Here is a 25,955-nt window from a genome sequence, read left to right as displayed (position 1 = left end):
TAAGTGAGTTTACGTGATCAATTACAAGCGCGACGTAAGTCCACGATAATATCGCTTCATCGTTTGTTAAATTATTTTATCGGCAGATATTAATGCACATGCAGTTTTAAACCGCTAGTTTATTTTACTAAAAGAGATTATGATTGCTTTTCTAAAAAATGAAAGTAAATATAAAAAAGTATCTTAAAAAACAATCTAATATAAATGTTAAAACACATACTTTTTTATCTTTCTTTTTTTTTTTTCTTTTTTTATATCCTTTTTTTTTCTCTTCGTCTTTTTCCGAGAAACACTCGTAACGCACGAACAGTAAAAGTGGAGAACGTGCGAAGAACCTTCGCGAAGGAATCAGAAGAAATTTTATGTTTTAACGCGCTCATGGTAATTTGCATCGTAAAGCGAGTCGATTACCGCTCGTTACATAATTCACGAACGTCCGTGTGCCTTACTTTATCGGGAAGTAAGAGAACGAGAACGAAAAAGAGAAAGAGAAAGAGAGAGAGAGAGAGAGAGAGAGAGAGAGAGAGAGAGAGAAGAGAAAGAAAGGAAGAACCGTCGTAGAAGTCCTTCCGGTACTACCAGAATCTACCGTTTAAGTGTCGGATTTTTCTCGTACGCTTTAAAAATGTGTGGTCTAAAGAAAAAACAAATAAAATGAAAGTTGCTTAAGTAGGATAATAATTTTATACGAAGATATGCGCAAGAAAATAATCGCATTTAAAGTGATATTTTTTCTTTTAATTTTCATAACCACAATTGAAGATGAAAATGAATAAATTCAAACAATAAATAAAAAATGAGGACCGGCGTATTTTGTACATTCGCCAAAGTTGAATTATAAGAGACGAATTAAATAAATATTTAATAATATTTTTGTCGGGTTAGTTTAATATTATGTAAAATTGTATTCAAATATAAAATCAATTTTATTAAAACTTAACTTTAAAAGTTGAACAACTTTAAATTATTACAACATTAAAATGATTTATTTATTTATTTATTTTTTTTTTATTTTATTTTATTTCATCTTATTTTTTCTCAGTTACTTTTTCAACGGAACTTGAAAATTTAACTCTTTTCACAATCAAGTGAACTCGTAGTGAATTTCTCAAAAAGCAGATCAAAGGATCAATGTGGGATGTAGGCAAAAGCAACGTAGCGCTTACATATATACGTATCTAATAGCGTTCAACACAAACGATAATAGGGTGGAACCGCACGCGTTGCCAGGAAACAATTATCGTTGCCTCCTCCCCGCCTTGGCCGCAACGAGCAATTAGCGTTTACTCGCCGTTACATCTGGACGAAGCCGTAACGAAAGGAAAGAAAAAAGGCGAGAAAATAAAAAAGAAAAGAGGGCAAAAAAAAAAAGAAAAAGAAAAAGGAAAAAAAAAGAGAAAGAAAGAGAACGTTTATCCAGGGCGAAGCTAGCGGTGATAAAACCAAATTGAAGTTCACGATGTTCGTTCAGCTTTCTCTCGAAAATGCAACTCCGAAAGCCCGCGGCAAGGAAAAGAAGTTCTTCCATAGGTAGTACAAGATGTAGTTTTAGAAATTCGACTAGTTCCAAGAAATCGATTCGCTTCGAAAGACCTCCTTGAATTTCTCAAGCAAAATGCCATGCTAAAAAGCTCTCCTTTCGTGGCATTGAAACGTTTTTCTTCCTGTCTTTCTTTCCTTCCTCTTCGTCTTTTTTCATTCTACTTTAGCTAGCTTAAGTGTATGTATACGACATATTCCTTTCATTCGTTTGGTCAACGCTTTGCGACGAGTTAAGTTAAGTTAAGGGGGAGAACGCGTACGTCGGTATAGCGTGTGCAAAGACAATTATGGCGAACCCGCGCGTAATAAGGGACAATCATCCAATTCAGAAATGGCGCGTTTATCACCGAGCTCGCGACAGCCAGGCTCGCCTTTCGTTTTCTCTTTGAAAACCCGCGATACTAAAGCAATCAGTCCATATTATTTTTCTTTTCCTTTTTTATACGTGCATCACATTTTTTGCCCATTTTTTCTTTTATTTTTCTTCTTCTGTAGATTATCTTTTTCGAACTTTTACGAACGTTTGAGAGCTTGAAAAAGCTCTAGCACATCTTTTTATCCTTATTGTGTATAACTCCGTCGATTTTTCCAGGTTGGATGTTGCATGCTCACTCTCAAAAGTAGGCCACAAAAAGGGAAATGAGAGGAAGAAAGGGAGAGAGAGAGAGAGAGAGAGAGAGAGAGAGAGAGAGAGAGAGAGAGAGAGAGAGAGAGAGAGAGAGAGAGAGAGAGAGAGAGAGAGAGAGAGAGAGAGAGAGAGAGAGAGAGAGAGAGAGATAGTGAGAATTAACCAACAAAAGTTCTCGGTTTAACGCAACACAATTTTTTAGTGATAATGCTTTCAGAAATATGATCATAAGAGAGGATATAAGGGTAATTAACTTTTTCATTGGGCTGTGCTCCGGAGAATATGTGACAACGAACAATATGACTGATATTACAAAGCCCCTGACTTCGGAGAAAATCTCCAAGGAATTTATAAAAGCTCTTATCAATATGCGTATAAAACGATCAATATCTTTTGACGTCATTTAATAGATGCATTATAAAATGTGTCATTGGTGAACACGATACAACGATTTAACTTTTAATCAGAAAAATATAATCTAAGATTATAATGATATACTTTTGAAAATATTTCTACATCATTGAATCAATTTTGAAAATACAAGCCTCGATATATGATTCTTGAGTAAAGATTTTGATCTTTGAGCTTCCGAACGAACATTGTCAAAAGAAAAAGCTTGTAAACGGAAGAAAAATGACCGGCTAAAGTTTCTTATCGAAATTAATCGTCGTTCCAAGCGAAAGTTTATAGGCAGTCAGTGCTACTACAACCGTGGCACGCGCACGATCGTTAACGTCAATGGAGACAAGCCTTTGGGAGCGCCAAGCGCGAAAGACTTGATGATCGATGGCTCGTTTGTCGTCGAACCGCACCGAAGCTTCGAAACGCTCTAGCAGCTTACTAACATCGTCTAAAGTCACCACCTTAGCTATGGGTCGCATCCACCTGCCCACCATCCCCTCGCCCTCTCTCTCTCTCTTATTCCTCCTCTTCTCTTATTCTCTTCCACCCACATCCTAACTCGGAAAGTTATGAACTTTCAGTCTTACGGTATTCACCCGCAGTACAGAAACTACTAAACGATCGTCGTTGTAGTTAATAAGACCTCGAAGCATTGACCGAGCACGAACAGAGAGAACCAAAACGAGCATCGCTTTAATCCATAAAATAAAATGTTTGTCATAGGATTTTCAATACCTTAAGCGAATCATTTCTCCTATCTTCGATGATTTTTTAATATTCTATTACTTTTTTTTTAATTTAAAATTGCCAATTTCGATGTACTACGATAAATATTCAATATTAAAAATGTTCTCTTCTACGTATATAAAATATGTAATATGTAATATACTGAATGTCCACATTATAAGTACTTATTTATTTTTCCGATAGAAAAGAAATTTTTATCCAAAGCAAAACGCGTAAACCGTGAAACGAAGAATATCTTCTCCTTTTGTGCGACCGATTGGCCGCGAAATTTGAACTAGTCTCGACGATTGCCACTCGATAAAGGTGAGAACGAGGAAAGAATCACTTGACCTCAGAGCGTTACCGTTCAGGACATTTTTCTTCGGCCTTTCCTCGCTTTTTCCGACAACGGATCTCTACGTAATGCACCGAGAGAAAACTCCTCTAGAAATGAGAAAGACGCGATGGTACCGTTAAGTGACTTTGCTCTTACGAAATAATAAGATATTTCACTTTATGGAGGTCGCCGGTTTTAAAACTTCTCTTTTACGATAATATCTTGCACGTGTGTTCTTAGATATGGCTTATTCGAGAAAAAACAGTCGAATTAGTAGTATCATTGAGAAAGAAAAAAAAAAGAAGAAAGAAGAACAAGAAAAATGAAAAAATGTTTTCTAAATAAAAACTATAGAGATAAAAACGTAGAAGATAAATTCTTTTCAATATTTATCTAATCTAAATACAAATAATAATATCAGAATAGTTTTACTGTTTCAGAATAAACGATAAAAGCGAGCTCCAATTGTTAAATTCTATTAATTTTGTTAAAACAAAAAATACAAATTTTCTTAGGACAGTATACACACGTTAAAATCATTGCCTCCGTAAAATCACGTTTTCATGTCGAACAAAAGAGACAATCTATTCTACACGAAAGAATTCCCATAGTGAATTACGGTGCGAGACTTGGTTCTCGTCGAAAGAAAAGTGACATAGAAGAAAACACAAGCAAAAGGTAGTGTAGATGAAAAGCACTTACACTTGTATTCCTGGTTGAAGAGCGTTACGTTTGGAAAACTTCAGATGTTTTCAAAATGTTTTTGCTGACAATGTTGAGTATTTTAAAAAATGTACACGGCAACAATTTTTTTTTTATACGATATCCAATAAATATTAGTTGATAATATTGACTAACCTCGAAAACAAACAATACAGTGATATTTTCTTTTTATAAAACGTACTACAAATTCCAAATTGTATAATTGAATTAAGAAATTAGATATATCGTATTTTCTCAAAGAGAAAAGAAGGAAAAGAAAGACAAGTCAATATAATATATATATATATATATATATATATATATATATATATATATATTATATATACATATGTCAAATAAAAATCAAAGAGAATGTAAAGTTTTTGCCACAAATATTTTTACGCAAGAGACTTTCAATATATGGCTCATTATTTGTCCTCTTCATGATTTCGATTCTTTCACTTTTCTTTTTCTTTTCTCTTATCATGACTTCTTATTCTTCTTCTTCTTTCTCTTGCCTCGACGGGTACACTTCATTAAGTACTTTTCCACGGGGACATCGGACTCTTTCGAGCACGAGATTACTTCTTCCTCGAAAACCAATTTGCACCAACACACACCAAGATGGATTTCCCGATGGGACAAAGGCTAAGAACTGTTCTCGTTCCTTTTCCGGAACGTCATTATTGCTCACCAAAAGAAAATCTTACTTTCACGTTAATCGAGAAGTATCTATAGATATCTAATTGTAATGGAAAAAATGTATTTGTCTTTAACGTAAGAAGAAAGGCATTAACAATTAGATATATTCAATATTTACAATGATTTTAATTAATTTATTTCGAAAGATAGAAACCTATTGTTATTACTCTAAAAATAATCGTTCTACAAATTTATTAATTACTTTATTAATTACTATATATATATATATATATATATATATATATATATATGTAATAGAGATATTGGTAATATTAAGAAATGATCCTATACAGTATCGAACAATTATTTAATCAAAAATAAACTCTCGTAAAAATATATTAATCGAAAAGTCAGAGATACCGATGCAGGGACAATCATGGACATTTATCTTTGTACATAAACGTGCTTTATACCGCATATGTAGAAATATACGAATACAAACGTAGACGTATCTAATAAAACCGTTCGGTAAAAAAGCACAAACTAATTGCATTTCACTTTTCGTATTTTGGCTTCCATAGGAAAAAAATAAGTGAGAATTTATACGTGAAAGGAAACTATAATTAATTACGATTGAAATAATAATGTAAAATTGAATTTCAGTAATAGGACGAAAAAATGTAAAAAAAAAAAAAATAAAAAAGAAATAAATAAAAAATAATAATAATAAAGAAAAAAAAGGAAAGAAAAGATATCGTTAAACGTATGAATATATACAATACGTGCGCGTAGTACGTAGTATGTATAATCGGTTGTCAACGATGAATATTATTCCTACAGAGACAAATAAGTTCCTTGACCCGTTGAAATCGCAAACGACCCCAATGCGAATATACGCAAACCACTTGTCTTTTGTCCCGAAATTCCAGAGGCGCGACGCGTTCACGGTATTCTCTTTATTGCACAATACGTTTCAAGCATTTTCAACAATCTCGAATTACGTAGGAAAATATCGTATCGTATGTTATCGTATAATTACAATTGCAATATAGTGAAATCTCTATCACAATCGTACAGAATGATAAACGAATATTTTCTCAGAAGGGAATAAAATCAAATGAACGAAAACGCACGGATACGATTGGATATACGAGAGAAAATTCATTTTTTTAATGCTTTCGATCGTTTCAACTTTTTTCTCGATTATTTGAAAGAGAGAGAGAGAGAGAGAGAGAAATTATTTAAATAAATAATGTGCACGTATATATAAATGTTAAATTTTATAAACGCTAGAATGTCTGAATATGATATTATTTTCATTCAAAGCAGAAATTCCTCAATTAAAAAGACTTAGTCGCGAGCACGGAGTATTTATAAAGTTATGAGGAATAAAAGTGCATGACGTCAGGCATGCATCATGAAGCGACGAGGACGATGACTCTGGAGACTTATGAACAAAACAGGAGACATATTCCGATTCGAATTCGTAGAAAATAACCGACTGGTCGGCATCGAGCGTTAAACGAAATGGATCCAGTAAAACGAAATGGTAACGTTCCAAAAAGTTTTCTATTGTTCCTTGACCGATTCTGTCGAACGCTTTTAGTTCTCACGATTCCATACAGCTTTCTCTCTGTACATCTCTCTTTCTATTTCTCTTTCTCGCATACACTTACCGAGATTCATTTTTTCCTCTCTTTGCAAACTACCATATCGGAGAGGCAATTAAATGAAACTGTAACGCTGAAAAAGGGCAGAATATTTCGATATTATCTTCATTGTAAAATTTAAATGTTCCTTTCGTTGAGAAGAAGTTGAGAAGGAATAGATATAGGAGACTATATATATATATATATATATATATACTCTCATACACACACATATACGCACACACACGTATTGTATGTAGGAAGAAAGTAAGTACGAACGTATGAATAAAAGTAGTAGAAATGGTCGGCGAATGGCATTCTTTTACGGTCAAGATGCTTCGGTACTTTCCACAAAACTCCTTATCCTTTCGCAAAAGAATAAAAATGTTTCACAACTGTCTTTTCGTGATGAGGGAAAGAGGAAGAGAATGAAGAAGGAAAAAGTAGCTAGTAAATGTTGCTCAATTTCTTGTATGATCCGTAAGAGACGAAATCTTTGCTAAGTATACGGAAAAAGAAAGATAAAATAGGAAAATAAAAAAAAAAAGAAGTAGAGAAACACGGTCGAATTGTTATTCGTATTAATCATAAAAGAAATACTGTTCCAAAACATAAAATCTTCAAATAAAACAGACATTTTCTTATATGTATACTATTTCATTCTATGTTACATACGTACATTCGTATTTACATAAATTTCAAAAGAAATGGAAACTTATAAAGTCGATGTTTCGCGAATTCGAAGAGAAAAAAAAAATAAAATTGAACTAGCGATCGAACTAGATATCGAAAGAAAACATTTAGTGAAAGTGACCTCTCTTTTAAATTACTCAGAGTTAGTTTATTTAACGTTTACTTCGCTCATCGATACGTAATTTTAATTTGTAGTATTACGTTTGTAAATGACTCATTTACAATTTACATTTATATCTCGAGAATAATAAGAGGAAAATTTTAAGCGATATTCTGAAATTGTTGAGAAATCTCTCGATTCTATCCTTCTATTATAATCACGTATTCTTAATTAAGACGCATCCATGCCGTTATTTTAATTAAAAATCTTTTATGCATCGTTATAAATGATTTTAATTTTTTCATTAAAGACACAACGGGATTCTATCGTAAAGTGTTTTAATGAATGCTCGATTATACTGAGTATACAAGTACAACTATCCACGGAAACTATGAAAATTGTTGAAATTGACAAAACTTTTCGATTTTCAAGATTCAGAACTTTGAACTATCAGACAAAACTATGAAACTTCGACGATCTTTCAAAAACCATCGACGACGACTATGATTATTATTTATATGTTTGCTCGTTCTAACGAAAGCTTAACTATTGACGTACACATGTACTTATAAGAATGGAGAATAGATAAAAGGGAAACAGAAAACAAAAAAAAAAGGAGAGAAAAATTCATATATAGTCTAAAAAGATATATGCAAAAAAGTATTAAAATATTAAAAGTAATAATTCCTGGTTCGTTAATTTTCAAAGAAAATAACCTTCTTAAAGTTGCATGATTGGAATAAAAAAAAGAAAAAAAAAGGAAAATAAAAAAGAAATAATAAAAAATAAAAAAGGAAAAGGATAGAAAGAAGAAGAAAAAGAGGAAAGGAAAAAAAGAAAGAAGAGAGATAAAAGACGACCTCCTTCTACGGGATCGTAATTCTATGTCATAGAATCTATCTTTGGTAGATCCGAAATAAAAAATAGTCACATAAATCTACGGAGGGAAATCGATCTCGAGTCAAATCTTTCCAGTTTTCGTCTGATTCGAGATTTACTCACAGACGGGAACCAATTTTGTTCTCTAAATTCGTCATATGTCTAGTTGATTAAGTAATTTGTTGCACTCACCGTCGATTTTTCGATTCGCCATTATAAATATCTAGTTTTTACTTTCACGATCTTGATAAAATGTCGAATTACTGTTTTTTAACTTTCATTCAATTCGGATTCATCCAATTTTTGTTTAAAATATTTTTCTCGTTCTTTTTTTTCTCTACAGATTGCTGATATCCTCTTCTTCTTCATCCTTCTTACTTTGCTATGATTTTTGACTTTGGCTTCTTTTAATCTCACCAACATTAATAAATATTTATTCATCAAATTCGAAAATAGATTCTAGAAGATATTTCTTATATGTATATCTGCATATATAATACGAGAAAAAACAGAGAGAGAAAAATAGAGATAAAAGGAGAGAAAAAGCGTAATAGCTACGTACGAAAAAGTCGAGTATCAGTTTCGTTTCACCCCAGTTGGAAAACGAGTTTACAGAGAACTCCAAGCTAATTCTCGTGCGTATTTCACGATCGATTTTTGGGATTGAAAGATCGATACGTTCGGCAAACGCTTTGAGATCGTAGCACATTGAACGAGATAAAAGATTTCTTTGAAAGCCCACCATTCTATGATATTTCGTGAACGTTCTATGATCACTAAAATCATTGAATATACTGAAACATATTACTGAAATTTTTGTAAATGAGAATACAACATACGACAATTTTAATGTGTTTTTCTTTCAAAGAATATACATGTAAAGATGAAACGATTTCAATTTTAACATTATTTCACATAAAATATCGATAATATCGATCAGATTTAACGGTGACCGTTTTCGCATTACTCGGTTCATTGATTCGCACATGACACGGTTAAATGAATTTAATATTAGCTATTCTTCGCTTGTTGCATCCTCGCTTACACAAATTATGAAAATATACGAATGATAGAAGAGATGCGAACATTCGAGAAATAGTAAAAAAATGTCACAATAAGTAACGTAAATAAATACATCGTAATAATTTCTGAAACGGTAACTAAGAAAAATAATTTCTTGTATACCTCCCTCTTAACTTAATGAACGAAAGGGACGTTGTGAGGAAAAAAGAAAGCATTGAATACTTAACGAAGACAGTTTGTAAGAAATTTTGCAACGTCTTATTCACGGTCGATCTTTTCTACTTCTTCATTTCCTTTTTTATCGTATTCAAGAAGCGTTCGTTTCAAAACTTTGAACCTGATTAATCACGGTCCGGAGTATTCATGATGCAGCGCGTTCGTAAAAATCTAGATGCGCCTGTGCGTCATTATGAGGCTCATAAAGTTTCATAAAGAACTTGGTGGATGATGCAGAATTTTCTTTTTTTTCTTTCTTTTATTTCTCTTTTTTTTCCTTTTCCTCTTTTTTTCTTTTTTTTACTTTGGCCTTATTAAAACGTGTAACTATGGTACCTGTATAACTCAACGACCAATCAGAAAGAACTCTTCACGATAAACAGTCGTAGTAATTTATAAGGTTTTAATGTCTCTCTCTCTCTCTCTCTCTGTTTTTTATTTTTCGTTCTTGTTTAATTTTTTATTATTCAAATATTAAAAAAAACCTCTTAAAAAAAAATATTTTTCTCCTTCTCCTTTAAAATTAATTATATGAATATTTTATCTCGCTAAGTATCCGTTCTTCTCGCATTTTTATTCTCTACAAATGAAAAGCAGGATGTGCCGAATTTAAGTGAAAAGGCGCAAAAGTATAGATATATCGTGCTATAATACCTCTTGATATAAATTCGATTCGCTGACGCGAATCCGCTATTCTCTCGTTGTTGAAAATCGTGCCGGCTCGATAGTCATTGGCTTTACCAAATGGACTTTCGAAACGGACTATCCCGCTTTTCGCTACTCTGAATTCAGGCTGTGGATCTTTCAGAGTCGTTTCGAACGCAAATAAACAATGACCAGTGAAGTACTTCCAGCTATTCGAAATGTATTTTCTTTAAAGCGACTTAGCCATGTCTAGTTCGTATGGTAATAGAAAGAATTTAATACGATGATAGAGTTAATTGTGAAGTGAAGTAAGAGATGGATAGATAGATAGATAGATAGATAGATAGATAGATAAATAGATAGATAGATAAATAATTAGAGAGAGAGAGAGAGAGAGAGAAAGAGAAGGAAAGAGAAACAGTTAAACAGAGAAGTGGAAGATCAATGGCCAAATGGTCGAATTCTGATCGTGCAATGGTGCGTGTAGTAGCGCAGCGAAGCCTACATGAAACATGAAGCCTACATGGTACATGAAGAGAGATGGGGAGAAAGAGAGAGAGAGAGAGAACATACAGAGAGAGCAACTACATCATGAAGGTATTTCGAGGTGCGAATTCGGCTTGCCAATTAGCTCGTCCAAACCCGTAGAATGGGTGCCACGCGCTCTAGGAACCTCCCGACTGAAGCCTTCGTGCACCTGTGTGCTGATATGCTAATCAAATTCCACGGGAAGATCTTGCTCGAAATGTGCTACTGTCGAAACTATAGAGAACTTACGGTGTCCTTTCCTTTGATCGTTATCGTTCCTTCCATCCTTTCCAATTATTTGAAACACAAGAGTATTGTCGCTTTGATTTCAAATTGAGTATAGATATGATATAGTTCAACTTACGTATGCTTCAATATTTTACGAATCGTCCAAAACGACACAATCGACAATTTGGTACGACAGCAGCAATGGAGCGATCGATTGAAAATTCACGGATAGAACAGTATGCCCGGTTCGGATATCGATGAACGTGGTGGTTAATGTGGTCGACGATAATAGATGACGTTCTCGGATGCGATATGATCGTCGAATGATCAAAATGGTAATGAAAAGCCGATATGTTGCATTGAAAAAGAACAATAAAACAGTAAGAATTTGGAACGAAATGAACATTTAAATTGTACAACTCGCACATGAGAAATTGAAATAATGTTAGTGACAGTAATAGCAGGAAGTCATGTTACGAACGTTGTACCATTCATCTCATCCGGAGAAATTAGCTTAAGCTTTCATCGAGAGTAGCTACCGCAGGTAACGTCTCGCTAAGCGGAAGCGAGATTTGAGCGGCAACGGTGCGTAATACAAATAGACGAGCTTTTCCAGTATTAGCATCCTACTTGACACGATGTTTGACTCGTTGCATACGCTCGCACGAGTATGTAAGTAGAACGCAAATGAAAATAAATTGTCGGCCCGCTCGAAAACACTGTCGAGTTAAGGGGGAAGAGATGTCAGTATCCGCCATAGTCGTCGCGTAGCTCATCTACCTCTTATCCCTCTACACTCTCTCTTTTCATTCTCACTCTAACTCTCTTTCTCTATCCCTCTTTTCAGACAGCAAAATTACTGGCCATGACGAATTTGGACTGCTATTTTCGAGCCGTTATCAAGGGTCCCTCGTGCATTACGTTACACCTAATAAGGATATGTTGCCGTGATACTAAACAAGCTACAAACGTGGGAAATATTCGTCAATTTTATAATCATTATCTATTTTTATCATTGTGTTAAACTTTTTCGTCGGTTTTTGATATTTTCAAATAAAATGAATAAATTCCTGCATTCGATAACATCGACGTAGAAATCATTTATCAAACTTTTATTTAGATATTATTGATCGGCACAAAATCTTTGTACGAATAAGGTTGAAATTAAACGTCTTCCTTTCCCGACTTCGAAGGATTAAGATGTTAACAGAGGATTGTTTGTATTCGGAACAATTGAGAAATTTATCGCTTCGCACCTGCTAATTTTCTTCTGGATAATTTCTTTTTGATCTTTTTTTTTTTTAACACGATTTCGATGCACTGCATTACTCTTTCGCACTTTAGAGCTTTGATCATGAATCCATTATTCATTCCGTTTACTCCATCCATATTCATCCATTAATTTTTATAGAAAACTCATGAATTTATCCATGGAAAAAACTTAAAGCGCTCTTTCACGATTATCTATCATAAATTATTATGATAATGAAATTGACATAAAAAAGAAAATTATATTATCTGATTCATCTGCTATTACGACAAAACAATAATTTTGACATTTCACATTAATTATGATTTCATAATGTCGAATCGACAATTACGAAACTGAAAGGTCTTCGTTCTTCTGCATCTACCTGTTTTCTGAAATGTGTTGCGGGCACGTTGAACCGGGTTACTCGTTGCATAATGATCACAGACACAAATAAGAAAATATAACAATATATTTTTATGCTTTGTAGTCGTTTGTTGATTTTAAGCATGGCTCAGCTATTTTTGTTATTTACTTGGCAACACTAAATATATCCTATAGCATATGTATATTGATTCTATTCGTAATTATTGATTATTTTCTATACAAATAAGAGAGAAGGAATTGTTTTATTTCGCTACAGAGATACGTCAGTTTATTTATTATATATATAATCAATTAAACGCGCAAAAAAGTATAACTAAATACGTAAAAATACAAATATAAATACCACAGAGAACCGATTAAAAATTTAGTTTCCACTTTAAATGTGCGATCCCGTGCTTTTCGAAGAATATGGAATCAATCGACCTTCTTTAAATGCAACAAGGAACGCGATTCCCCTTTTCGTGTGCACCGCGTGTGCTTTGCGTTTCGTTTGGTAACATGAACGTTATAAGAGAAAGCAACAGAGAGAGAGAGAGAGAGAGAGAGAGAGAAATCCGAGTAACAATCGTAATTCGTATTCTATCAAGAATTTTGTAAAACGACAGAAAGAGATGGGAGAACTAGAGAAAACTCTCTCTCTCTCTCCCTCTCTCTCTCTTTTTCTCTCTCTTTCTCTCTCTCTATACTCCTCCCCTTCCCTCTTGCCATACTACCATTCTTTTTATTTTTCCAAAGCACCAGCATTCAACATTAATATCGATATTTTTCTGCGCACGGTGGTTTTCGATGGAAACAACTGAAAAGGAATAAATCTTTTCAATCGATTGGATATAAAATTTTAATGGTTTCGCAAGTGTAAGCTTTCTAGTTCCTCATATTTGAATATAAAATACGATCGATAGCCGATTATCTTTGAAATTCATATTGATTAAGTTAACGTTTTCAATGCCTGTGTATACAATTTGACAGTTTTAATTAACTCTATCGTCGATCTGTCGATAAAATATTTTTCAAACTGAAACAATCGTCCACCTATTTTTGTTATGTTACTTTACTTCAAAAACAACATGTCAGTATACGATAATGGAATATGAGTATGCTTATCCGAAAGAAATAAAGATCTCTCGTAGTCGATAAAAATATCTACTATTGAACTATTGTAGCCGATAGTAGTCCGTAATAAAATAAAGATAAGCGCGTGAAATCAAATATATAAATTCACCGATATCGCTACCCTCTTCCTATCTTCTTGAGTTATCGCTTATCGAATTCTCCGTTGACGTTCTGAGACAGGGAAAACGTTGATCAAATATTTCTCGGTAAAAAATTCAAGATAAGAAGAACAGCTCTCATTGCATCCGATTCATAGAAACATATTTGTAATCATCAAACGCATGAATTCCCTAATATCGTTAAACCGACCTACATAATTAAAAGGTATATGAAATTAATTAATAAAAACTTTAGGAAATCGTTTGAAAAAGATTTTTCTTTTTTATATCTTTCGGTATGTAGTATAATTATAGTTAGTATAATTGGGATCAATATCACGAATATGAATATTTAGTATATGCGTAAATTTTATATTATCCTTGAACTACTTACGTAAAAGCCAAGCTCCAACAAATTCGTATCAAGATCCTTTATCTCGGTTGGCGTTCATAAGTCACGCTTTCAGTTTCAGGCCGCGTGTTCTGGAAAATAAACGATAGAAACTTGTTATACCAAATTCGTTCTCGACACGATATAGAAAATTCTAATCTAACGGACCCGGAACGCAAGAATGTCGTAACAGGTCAATTCGATTAATGACCGCTTTTCATGTAGATTTATGTAGAATTAATGTATTGTAAAAACTTTTGGAAAATATTTGAAAAGAAAAAAAAAAGAAAGAAAGAAAGAAAGAAAGAAAGAAAGAGGACTGCCGATTAAAAAAATATTATATTTGTAGAATTCTATGACGAATGAATAATAAAAAGGAAAGAAGAAGAAATTGAATGGCAGGTAGTCTTATTTTATTTCCAATTCTCTGCTGAATTCCTTACATTACTTTGATAGATACGCTTTCGCATCCTTATATAGTTACGAATATATTTTTGGAGATATATGAAACGAACGTCGAAGGAGGATAAAAAATCTTACGAAACTACGGTTACGCCTTACTTTCTTTCTTTTTTTTTTGTCCTTCCTTCCCTCTTTCCTCCACTTTTTCTTTGCCACGTTCAATCTCTTTTGCCACGTTTAATCGCTGAGAAAGCCTCAAGAGATAAAACGATGGGACTAGCCGAGGTAGAAGAAGTAAGAAGAATAAGAAGAAATAAGAAGAGAAAAGTAGAAGGCGGATTGTACAAAGAACGACTTATATATTCCTTTCTCTCTCTTTCTCATTCCTTTGCTCGTCTAAAGAAATCTCTTAAATCCGGACCGATCTCTAAATCTAAGTAAATCGATTGCATAAGAAAAACAGATTAAAATTGACGAATGGAAAAATAGTATTGTCCATAAATTATACTATTCTAATCTATTCATTAGTTATTTTATCACTCTTCCGTATTCGTTAATAGTATTTCATTATTATTTCATTAAAACCTTTTTCAAATATCCTCATCTTTTATTAATTTAAAAGAAAGTAATAGTAATTAATGAATTACTATATGAGTAGACTAATCAAATATTCCAACTTTCATCGAATAGAATAATATACATTATTGAATCTCAAATATTTAGCAATTATAATTATTGAAGTTATAATCATTAATATAATTATATTAAAATATATTGAATACATATGTATTAATGGCATATTAAAAATATATTGTATAAGTCAACCTGATCAAAGAAAATCGAAATCGTTTAGTCGATGACGAGTACATAATTATATAGTAGTTCCTACGTAAGCATTTACTCGTCGCACGCGATTCATATAAATAGGTAGATGTTTCTATGCGACTACGTTTGTATATATGCGCACGTGCTCACGTACTTTACCAATGCATACATATGTGTGTAGTCGATATACTCTCAAGCAATCGAATACGAGAGGATAGCACGTCACGCGTATAGCATTCATGTTAGACATCTTCAGCGTTCACGGAACGTTTCACGAGCGTGACACGTTGATTGTCAGAGTCTCAATAGTATTATAAAGGATCCATGAACCTCTGACGAATGTTATAATACTATGAAATACAACTCGTATTGTATATGAAACAACTCACGTTCGTTATCCATGAAAATTACAAATCACGTTAGCGATTTTGAGAAAATTTTTAATAATACGATATAACGAATAACATTATGTTATCGTATATATTTATAATAATTACGAAATTTGATTTCGTTTCACGTAATTTTATTAATCGACCGTTTAAATCGCTCTTGTTTCATTAATAACGCACCTTTTGTTCGAAAAATCCTTTTAACAAAAGCAACGTTTTAACGAGAGCATTTGTACGGAAAACGGAGACGTCTAATCTAACGGCATTAAAACGGAGTTGTAGAATGTCGAATTGTTCGTTAAACTAAACAACCGAACAAAAGGAACGTATTAATGAAGTTAAGAAGCGACTAACGGGTGAGAAGTTATATCGCGTACCTACATACAAGACATACAAAAACTTGGTCGAAAGCTTTGAACGTAAGCAATCTCTCACGTATGCTGCGTTCCGGGCTAATTCGCAAACTTTGACGAATGAGATTACATTCTGTACAAGCGTTTCTGAGATAAATAAAAAAAAAAGTGAGTTATTAAAAGATCTAAAAATATAAAAGAGGAGTAGAAAAATTTGCTAGCGGTACGAAAGAACATCCTGAAAATTATGATTCAAGGATCTATGAGTAAAAAAGATGATGCTCGAGTGAAAACAAAAATGGTAAAACTTGATAGACGTATGAATTTAAGCTGACGAACCGAACTAGAAAAGGGTAAAGTAGAATAGGAAAAAGAGAGGAGGCAAACAAACTGTCTAATTCTCTCATTAATTAACATGCTCTATTGTGTTTACACGAAATCAAAACTTTTGCGAAAATGTCTACACAAAATGTGAGATTTCGAGATGAAGAGAGAAACTATACTATTTCAATTCGTCGTAAAATTCATAAAGTTACATTTGGCTTCTGTCTGTTGAATAAAATTTAATAGTTCCTTTAATATTCCAAAAAGGTCTTCATCATACAGGATAACTTTTGTGACATCTCTTCGATTTCACAATGTTTAATCCCTCTTTTATCAAGGCCATGATTTTCAATAATAAAACCAAAACATTGGCAAATGATTTAAAATACCAGAGAGGAAGTATCATGAAGAGGAAAAATCCAATTTCGCTTGACAGACCAAATGTTGGAAAGTGTACCTACTCGTATTTTGGATCTCGTGCGCAACAAAAAAAAAAAAAAAAAATAAAAAAGGAAGGCGAAAATATTCTTGTCAACGAAATCAAATTTTATCAAAAAATACGTCTCTACATAAAAATCAATATTTATACATTTTCAACTTTATCGATCCTGCGTTAGAAATTTTTTACAAAATTTAAATAAAATGAATAACCACGAAAGTATTCGATCGAAAATTGTCATCGAATATAACGATAACATATTAATGACTATGTATTTTTAATATTTATTGTTTTTCCAATTCTCTGCATATATACATTTACCGAATTTCACATGATTGGAACCAATTACGATTGAATTCATGAAGATACTAGAGAAAGAGAGAAATAAAAATAAAAAAAAAAAATTCCATTATATTCCTCTTCATAAATACAGTGTCGATAAACAAAACGTGATATTTTTCTCTCTATTACGCTATGAAGTTGTCGTTCGCGATGAAAGCTAACTAAGTTTCATGAATATAAAAGAGAAAGAGAGAGTGAGAGAAAGAGAGAGAGAGAGAGAGAGACATATGGAGAGGAAAATTTTTTTTTATAAATTTCTCAAACGTATGTACTGAAAAATGTCAAATTTAAAGCATCACCAGTGTATATATGTATACTTAAACGAAGTTCCTCGCTTTTACGAAAGCGTAGATACGCATGGTAAGTTCAGGCTTCTCAATCTTCGCCTTCCTCTTCTGCAAATCCTTGAAAATCAACAAGACATCAGACAGAAGAGATCGAGTGCATTTCATAGGGAGGAAAAACTCTGACGAGTACTTGACTAGTATTGATCGATGTTAGCTCGAACGATAAAAGTTCGTATTTGAATTTCGTTGCCTTGGTTCGATAAAGATAGAAAATCTTTCAATTTAAGGACGATCACGATTATAAAAAGAAAAAAAAAAATATATATATATATATATGTATATATAAGCCGTTAGTTTCGAAAGTGGGGCAAATCCATTTTGTGAAAAAAAACTAGTTAAAGTTAATTGCAAATTAACATCATAAAATTTGTGTTTTTATTTATAAAAACAAAAAAAAAAACACAAAAAAAGAAAATAAAAAACAAGGCTCTTGCCCCACTTTCAAAATCAACGGCTCATATATAAAAGTAAGTCAAAAATCTCCGAGTTATTTATGAATAATATTGAATAAGTAAGAAATAATAACAAATAAGTAATCTGAATTGGATCCTTTGTACAAGGATAGAAAATAAAATTTTCTCAAGTTATCGTCATTAACAGAATGATGATATGAAGAAGGGGAAAGAAAAAAAAAAAGTAATATTATTAAGAATCCGAAGAAAGGAAATAAAAAGATTCAGAGCACTGAGCTCGAATTTCGCAGCTAGTTAAATTACCGAAGAATCTTTCGTGGGAAAGCGATCATCGACACGGAAAAGGAAGTCTAAAATCTGATATGCCTCAAGAGTTCACCCACTAGCATGCAGACTACGTTTCTATTCTTGTGAGAGGTGCGCACTGACTCGATGCAGCGTATTCGCGAAAGCTTGCTATGGTGCACCAGTTTAACCGAGAAGAACCCGTCGAATCTTATTGAAACTTTTCGTTTGGCAAGAAACGTATCTTCGATTCAAAATTCAAAAGGATTCTCAAGTAAAATGGATGGCAAAAAGGACGAAGATCGACAATTTTTCAAGGATTCTCGTTAAAACTTTTCCAAATTGTTTATCGAAATAAATTGTTTGTCCAAATTGTTTATCGAGTAAAATGAATGAAATTTGTTATAAACTAACTCAGTATGGAAAGGGTATTTTATAGATAATATTTTTATAAAAAGGATATTTTATGTACAATAAATTATCGCTAATGTATGTGTCGTAGTGAGTACGCTTAAATAATAAATAGGTATGTATTGTGAACGACGTCATGAGACGTAAATAGTAAATAGAATTCTAGTACGAATACATCGGCTATGCAAGATAAAATGAGAAACTATGAGGGAAATAATCCGCATGAGTTTATATATAGCCTACTCAACTTCTACTCTTTCATTCCCATATACATATTTCTCTCATTTCTCCTCACGCCTTTTCGTTAAGCTGTTCAACGCATATCATTTTACAGAGTCTATTATTAAAGAGAGTATAATTATATAAAATTTTATTGTTTTTTATATAAAATGTATAATATGAAATTTTAATTACATTGATAAAAAAAAAAAAAAAACAATTACATTGCGTAAACTAAACTAACTTAATCTTAGACTTGAGGATCTTCAATCGTAATATCAAGTCGTGGTTTTCAATATGTCTATTCCTTCATTTCTTACAATCAACTTTCCTATACTACATTCTCGATACTCGCGTCTTTTCTTCCGATTGCGTTTTCCATTGTCGTCATTCCAACGTATATTTCGGAAACATTCGGCAGAAAGTCATTTGACAATGGAAAAACTATATCGAGTTGGTCTTTGTCTTCTTGTTACCAGCCACGCATGCATACGTTCACTCTCATACACTACGGACGCGTCGTGGCATAATTCCTTATCATAAGAAGAACAACGAATGGTCGATTCTCAAGGCTTACAATTGATCAGAAAAAAAATATAAAAATTAGTTTTCGTTTTATTCATTATATCGTCATTTATTTCGATAGATTCATTTTCCCACTTTCAACTTAAGTTCCTATACCTTTTAATTCCGCAATTTAATAGAATTCCATATACGTAGAATTTTTAAAAAGGAATTCGATTTATAAATAGAATAATAGGAATATTATCAAATAAATGTTCGCTCTCTTATTTTCGTCTCCGCAAGAACGGAACGGATGATAGGTAGAAAAGAGAGAAAAGGATCGTCGTATAATCCGTAAGAGGAAGCAGGATAGTCGGGATGAAATCTGGCGCTGTCAGAGAGGACATGTGCAGAAAATTCTCGCGAAGGAAACGAGCGAGTTTATAGATGAGTCCGTCGGTATTGGAAAACCTGAAGATTGAGTTTCAACGAGAATTTTCAACCTACCTTTTCTTCCCTTACCCAAAAAAGCAAGAGATGTTTTCTCTCTCTCTCTCTCTCTCTCTCTCTCTCTCTCTCTCTTTCTCTTCCTCATCAATTCTCAATAGATTTATTTTTCATAAATAGAATATTTTTTGTCCCATTTATCTCTTTCTCTAACGAATACGGTACTTTTAAATTAATTTTTTGTATCCTTTCAAACATATAAATTATAGATTTCCATCGGCAAATTCTTTCAACTATTTTCGATAAGATAATATTAAATATGATAGAATAATAAGAACATATCGGAAGAATCGTGACACTTTTTTTTTAATATTGAATAGAAAATAATAGAAAGAAATGATCTATGATAAAAGTAAAACGTGGGTAAAGAGGGCTGCTCGCGCGACAGCACTTAATCCGATAATTTATTTCCGGTCAACGAGCTTACGCTGCTCTTGTGTGCCACGAGATTTTCGTCGTTTGCTTTCAAGCTCAAAAGACGACGTAACTCGCTCTTTCCCTCTCTTTCTCTCTCTCTCTCTCTCTCTCTCTCTCTCTCTCTCTCTCTCTCTCTCTCTACTCTCTATGCTTCGTCGAGATAGGCAAAGACGAAAGCCAGACGCTTCCAACTGCCGAAGCCGTCGTTTCGAATACCAAACGGCCTCATTCAAAGTCAAAGGTATAGGAGACGCTGTAAGAAGATCGATGAAAATGATTGAACTGTCTTTAGGTACAACAAGGTTAAAAATGATCGAATAATGCGGCGAAAAAAATTCTCTCGATACAAGTTAAACAACTCAAAAGATAAATGAAAATAGTTAAGACAATATTGAAGTTCTTACTTACTTGACAAAGGAGTATCAATAAAACAATAAATTCTTTCTGAATATATTTCCAAGAATTATATCATTTCAATTTTGACACCTGGAAAGATTTTCTCTCGTTATTTTTTCATACGGCGAATGCATCATAAGTTGATAACGTCGCTTTTAAACCTTATGACGAATTTATCGTTCAGACCTATGCAAGCTTCAAAGTGTATTTGGGTATCTCGAGAAGCAGGAGTTCCTGTCTACTAAGAGGATAGATAGAGATAAAGATAGAGAGAGAGATAGAGAGAAAGAGAGAGAGACAGAGAGAGAGAGAGGGAGAGAGAGAGAGAAGGGGGAGAAGAGAGAAAGACGAAGGAGATGAGGAGGCGAGAGGAGATGAGCATTTCAAAAGCCCATCAGGTTAATCCAGCTTGGCGGCGATCCAAAGGTAATCATGCCCAAACAACTTGATTCGGGTGCTAACGCCCTGAGATTCTCGCGCTCGGATAGATCGAAGATGCTGTGTAACTAGAAACCTCTCTGCCAATCGTCTTTCTTGCGAAACAAAGGATAATTTTTACGATTTCACGTCGTCATTCGCAATGGATGAAAATGGAAGTTGAATCTTCTGTTTCTTCCTTCTCTCTCTCTCTCTCTCTCTTTCTCTCTCTCTCTCTCTCTCTCTCTCTCTCTCTCTCTCTCTCTCTCTCCTTCCTTTCTCCTTTGAACGTCGACTCTCAGAATATACGTACGGATCTACTTTAGTAGTCTGTGGCTCTGGGGGAGAATTAATTAGAACGAAGATCACACAGCCAAAGATGACCCAACCGTACCGATGAGCGAATACGGAAGAATCCCGAGACTCACCGGAATTTCACAGTTGTCTCATTAACGAACGGAGATCGTTTCTCAAGTTACAGCCGAAGAACGAATTCCATTCGGTAAAGGAAGTTTAGATAAACGTTCGACGGAAGAGCGCACGGAATTATTGATTATTATAAGAAAATACGATCAAGGATGCTTTCTTTAACAATAAATAGAATAAATGAAATATGAAAATATCATTTGTCATGAATCAAGGATTATAAAATAAATTTATTAAACGTTAAATCTTTGCGTTTGATATCTTAATACGTAAACGGAAATAAATAATAAAACATGAATAACTATACACGCTTATTATTTAATATTAATAATTATATAATGTTAATACAAATTATACAAGTTACTTCTTTCACGTACCGATCCATCTTTGTTTTCATAAAAACGAAAAAAAAAAAGAAAAGAAAGAAAGAGATGAAGAAAGAAAGAAAGAAGAAGGAAAAATTTATGCGATGGTAAGAACGTGGAAATGTTGTCGCGAAACAGACCACGACACAATTTTAATGACCGGCAACCGGCATCCTAGAAAGGCGAGCATGCTTTGAAGTTCCACCTTTACCAGTCCACTATTTCTTCGCTCGCGTCGTCTTTTCTCCTCGTATTTTAAGATTGTCAAAGAAAAAGACGGAGAAAAATACGGCAACAAACATCTCTACCCCTTCGCATTTTAAGAAAACCCGACCGTTTGACCCAGGTCAGAGGGTTGGGCCTTCTAGATTTATCAGAGAAAAAGCTTTACTTTATCAACAGCTGAGGAGATCAGATCCCATATTTCTTTTTCAACTACAGATCCTCTTCTTCGTCTCTTTTCTTTCTCAAACAACTCTTTACTACAATCATCGCAATGATTATCACTATACACTGTTGAAAGAATGGATAAAATTTTGTTAGATTTATCGTTACCCGTTGATTAGATTTATGCTCATTTATAAATTATTATTATGCGTGCAGAACTTTTGAACTATTTTTTATTTTTATCAAGTTACAGCAATCGTACACTTTTCCCAATGCCGATTGCATGAAATGGTTGTGCTTGAAAAGAAGTTCCGAAATGTATTTTGCCTCCGGAACGCTATGTACTTTGTTCGGCTATTCTATCGATCCAAGATTAAAAAGTAAAAGTACTTGGATCTGTATTTTCTATCCTAGTTCTATACCTTCTTTTATTATCTCTCTTTCTTTCACACGAATACGAGTAAGTATACACATGCACATACACAGACAGATATTCAGATTCTCTTTGGGCAGGATCGATTTAAAAAAAGAAAAAGAAGTATCCTTTGTAAATATAGGGCGAAATTTCGTTTCTACGGACATCTTTAAATCGTTAAAAATTCTTCTTCTCTGAGAGATACTAGAAGACTTTTTCATTCGATCGCAATCCGATAGGACGGAAACGTTTGACTTTCATGCGTTTCCTTAGAGTATTCCCTGTCAAAATTCACAACCAATGGCAAAGGAAATAGGAAGTACAATCGGGACACATTTTAAATTTACAATCGAGGTGTAAATTATAAACGAGCTACGTATAAAATGAGAAAAAAAGAAAAAGGAAAGGAAGCAAGAATTGTTGATTTATTTTCATGATACATTACATCTCTACGAAACAGGCTCGTAATTTCACAAATGCCGAGAAATAATAATTGCGAGATCGTTCCTCGCATACATACATACATAGATACATATTTACCTAACTGCATACATACAAACAAATTCTGACGATTAATTACCCCGATGAATTAAACGACGCGAAGAATAAACATCCGCGTCCTAAATATTTTTTTCTCCGTTATACCCATCTCTCTCTCTCTGTCTCTCTCTCTCTCTCTCCATATATATATATATATATATATATATATATATATATATGAAATAATAAAAATGCGGAAAAGTATCTAGATACTCGATATTCACTCTCCTCCATTATCCATAAATTTACTCGGCAACAGTTTCCCCTTTCCTCATGTTTACCAAATGTGCTAAAAGTTTGCTCACTGCAGCACTGCGAAATCGACCAAACTCGGTTCCTCATTAGTGTAGACCACATTCCGAATGCACTATTCTAGGTGTAGGTATATATATCGAACTCTTCAATTTCTAGAATTTTATTGACTGACACAAATAATGTCAATGCAAACAAAATGTCGAGATGTTGAATGGTCGAAATATCTTGATGACCATGAATCATCGATCTTTTTTGACGTATATATTCGAAGAGTTCAAAAAACTCGTGGAACACTTCGAATAAAATGAAATGGAGAAAAAAAAGAAGCAAGAGAAAAAAAATGAAAAATAGATAACACAAATAAAGTAATAAAGAAAAATGCGAAGTAGAGATACGTCTTTCGTTTCTATCTTCCTTTGTATGTAATATTGTGTGTATATATATGTATGTGTGTGTATATATACATGTATATGCTCTATTCACGATAAATGTCATCGTAAAAAGCTACGCGTGAGCATTCTCGAAGCGACCTATACTTCGCGACGATGGGGTTCGACTTGACGATGCTTTCTCATAAAACTTATCTTTTCGCTTAAATTATTCGCGGAGTAAAAGAGCGACCCTGTAAAGGAGGGTAAGAGACATAGAATAAGAAGAAGAAGAGTGAGTGAGTGAGAGAGAGAGAGAGAGAAATAGTGAGAGAGGAGGGGAGAGAGAGAGAGAGAGAGATAAGATGGTTGGTAGTGAAGATGAGAAGAAAGAAAAAAAGGTTGAATAAAGTGAGTTTGAAGGTGTCTTCGAAGCTCCGCGCGTAAAACTTCAGTTTCATCTTTTTCCACACGTAGTAGCGTAAAGAGTTTCATTCGTAAGGCAAAGAGCTTTGATCTACGAACCGGAATTAAGTATCGAATGGGTCGTAGAATGTTGCGACTGCTCGTCTTCGTACATTTTTTAACTTCTCAGTAAAGAAATAGAAAGAGAAAAAGACGACGAGAAAAGGCTGAGAGGGACGTTAGCAAAAGGCAAAGGAATTCAAGCAGTCGTTCGTTCGACAAAGAGAAGGATGAAAAAAGGTTGAGAGAGAAAGAGAATGAGAGAGAGAGAGAGAGTAGAAAAGACATTTTGAAAGTCTCGAAAAGCAAAAAACATGGCGTCCTGCGTACATACTCGTTGGAAAAACTTTTACATTCCGGGTGTGTACCGCAAACCAACTGCCGAAGGTAAACCGCAATAATTCGCGAGTGTCCCATACCAAAGAACTTTTTCATGCTTGTACACAAAAGTATCCCAAGGCCATTACACTTTTATATAGTGTAAAATGACTCCGTTAAAGACACATTATGTTACTTGCAATTGAACTTATATCTTATTCATTTATCTTTCTCATCGAATGAAACGAATCTCTACTAATTTCGATTTTCACGAAAATAATCTTATTGTCTGTTTTTCAGTTACAGTTAATTTTTCTCTAAAATTTAATATCCGCGATAAAAATAAATTCCATTCACATTTATTGACATTAAAAATTCTATAGAATTCACACCTCTCTTCGTTAATGTCTAAAATACGACACTTCGTTCTTGGAAAAGTAGGTCTTCTCGAACAAACCAGGAAGAGAAGAAGAGAGGAGTGTCTCCGATAATAATCTTCGTCCACATCCTGTCAGGTCCAAGACGATCTCCGTGCAATTTGCTCTAACTGTAGAAAGGATAGAAACCGGAAAGAAAACTCGCTTGAACGTTAGTGAAAGAAAGAGAGAGAGAGAGAGAGAGAGAGAGAGAGAGAAAGAGAGAGAGAGAGAGAGAGAGAGAGAGAGGGAGAGAAAGAGGGAAAGAAAGAAACAGAGAGATAAGGTAGTTATATAGTCACGTACATGTGTGTTCGTACGTGTGCATCTACCTCGGCGTATATTTTTTGAAGACAAAAAGAAAAAGAGAAAGGAACGGGGGAGGAACGAATTCGACTAACAATATCGTATCTCTTGAAAGTACATACGTGCGAGGAATATCGCGTCCTGTCGAATGGTCAGTGGCGAGTATTCGCGATACGCCTCGACGTAGGTATCCAACGTTCGTAGCTACGACTCCGAACAGCAACCGTCCGATCCAGACACGAAACATCGATAAACCGTTGCAGTATAACGCGAGCTACGGTTTCAATAAGACCCGTTCTCCTTTTCGTCTCAAGGAGAAGGGGAAATGAACGAACGAACGAACGAAAGAACGTGGCTATTAGAGCGCGATGAAAACGACGTGACCGACAAGATTTTACAAAGATTTCGGATGTACAATAATTTGTATATTTCGATTCATCAAGAAAGAACATTTAAATCATCCTAGTCTTTTTAAATACTATTTTTCATTCGAAATATATCATTACTTTTGTTCGTTATATTAATT

The 25,955-nt window shown here is 33.8% G+C and overlaps 1 protein-coding gene across 18 annotated transcripts in view; it reads right to left on the bottom strand.

The window, feature by feature from the left end:
• Nucleotides 1-25,955, bottom strand: part of kek5 (leucine-rich repeat, immunoglobulin-like domain-containing kekkon 5 protein) — a 237,071-nt gene that overhangs the window by 156,081 nt on the left and 55,035 nt on the right. For 14 of the 18 annotated variants that reach the window (XM_085664793.1, XM_085664797.1, XM_035868889.2 and 11 more), the window contains one exon: nucleotides 14,182-14,270. The gene's annotated coding sequence lies outside the window, so the exon portion shown is untranslated. Of the gene's footprint in view, nucleotides 1-14,181; nucleotides 14,271-20,763; nucleotides 20,785-25,099; nucleotides 25,255-25,955 lie in introns of those variants that run through there. The other 4 variants (XM_085664792.1, XM_085664798.1, XM_085664800.1 and 1 more) reach the window with 2 other exon arrangements.

Source organism: Vespa mandarinia, chromosome 2 (assembly GCF_050613455.1).
Source record: "Vespa mandarinia isolate Hongniang chromosome 2, ASM5061345v1, whole genome shotgun sequence".
NCBI classification, from domain to species: domain Eukaryota; kingdom Metazoa; phylum Arthropoda; class Insecta; order Hymenoptera; family Vespidae; genus Vespa; species Vespa mandarinia.
This window is presented reverse-complemented; position numbering and strand designations above follow the sequence as displayed.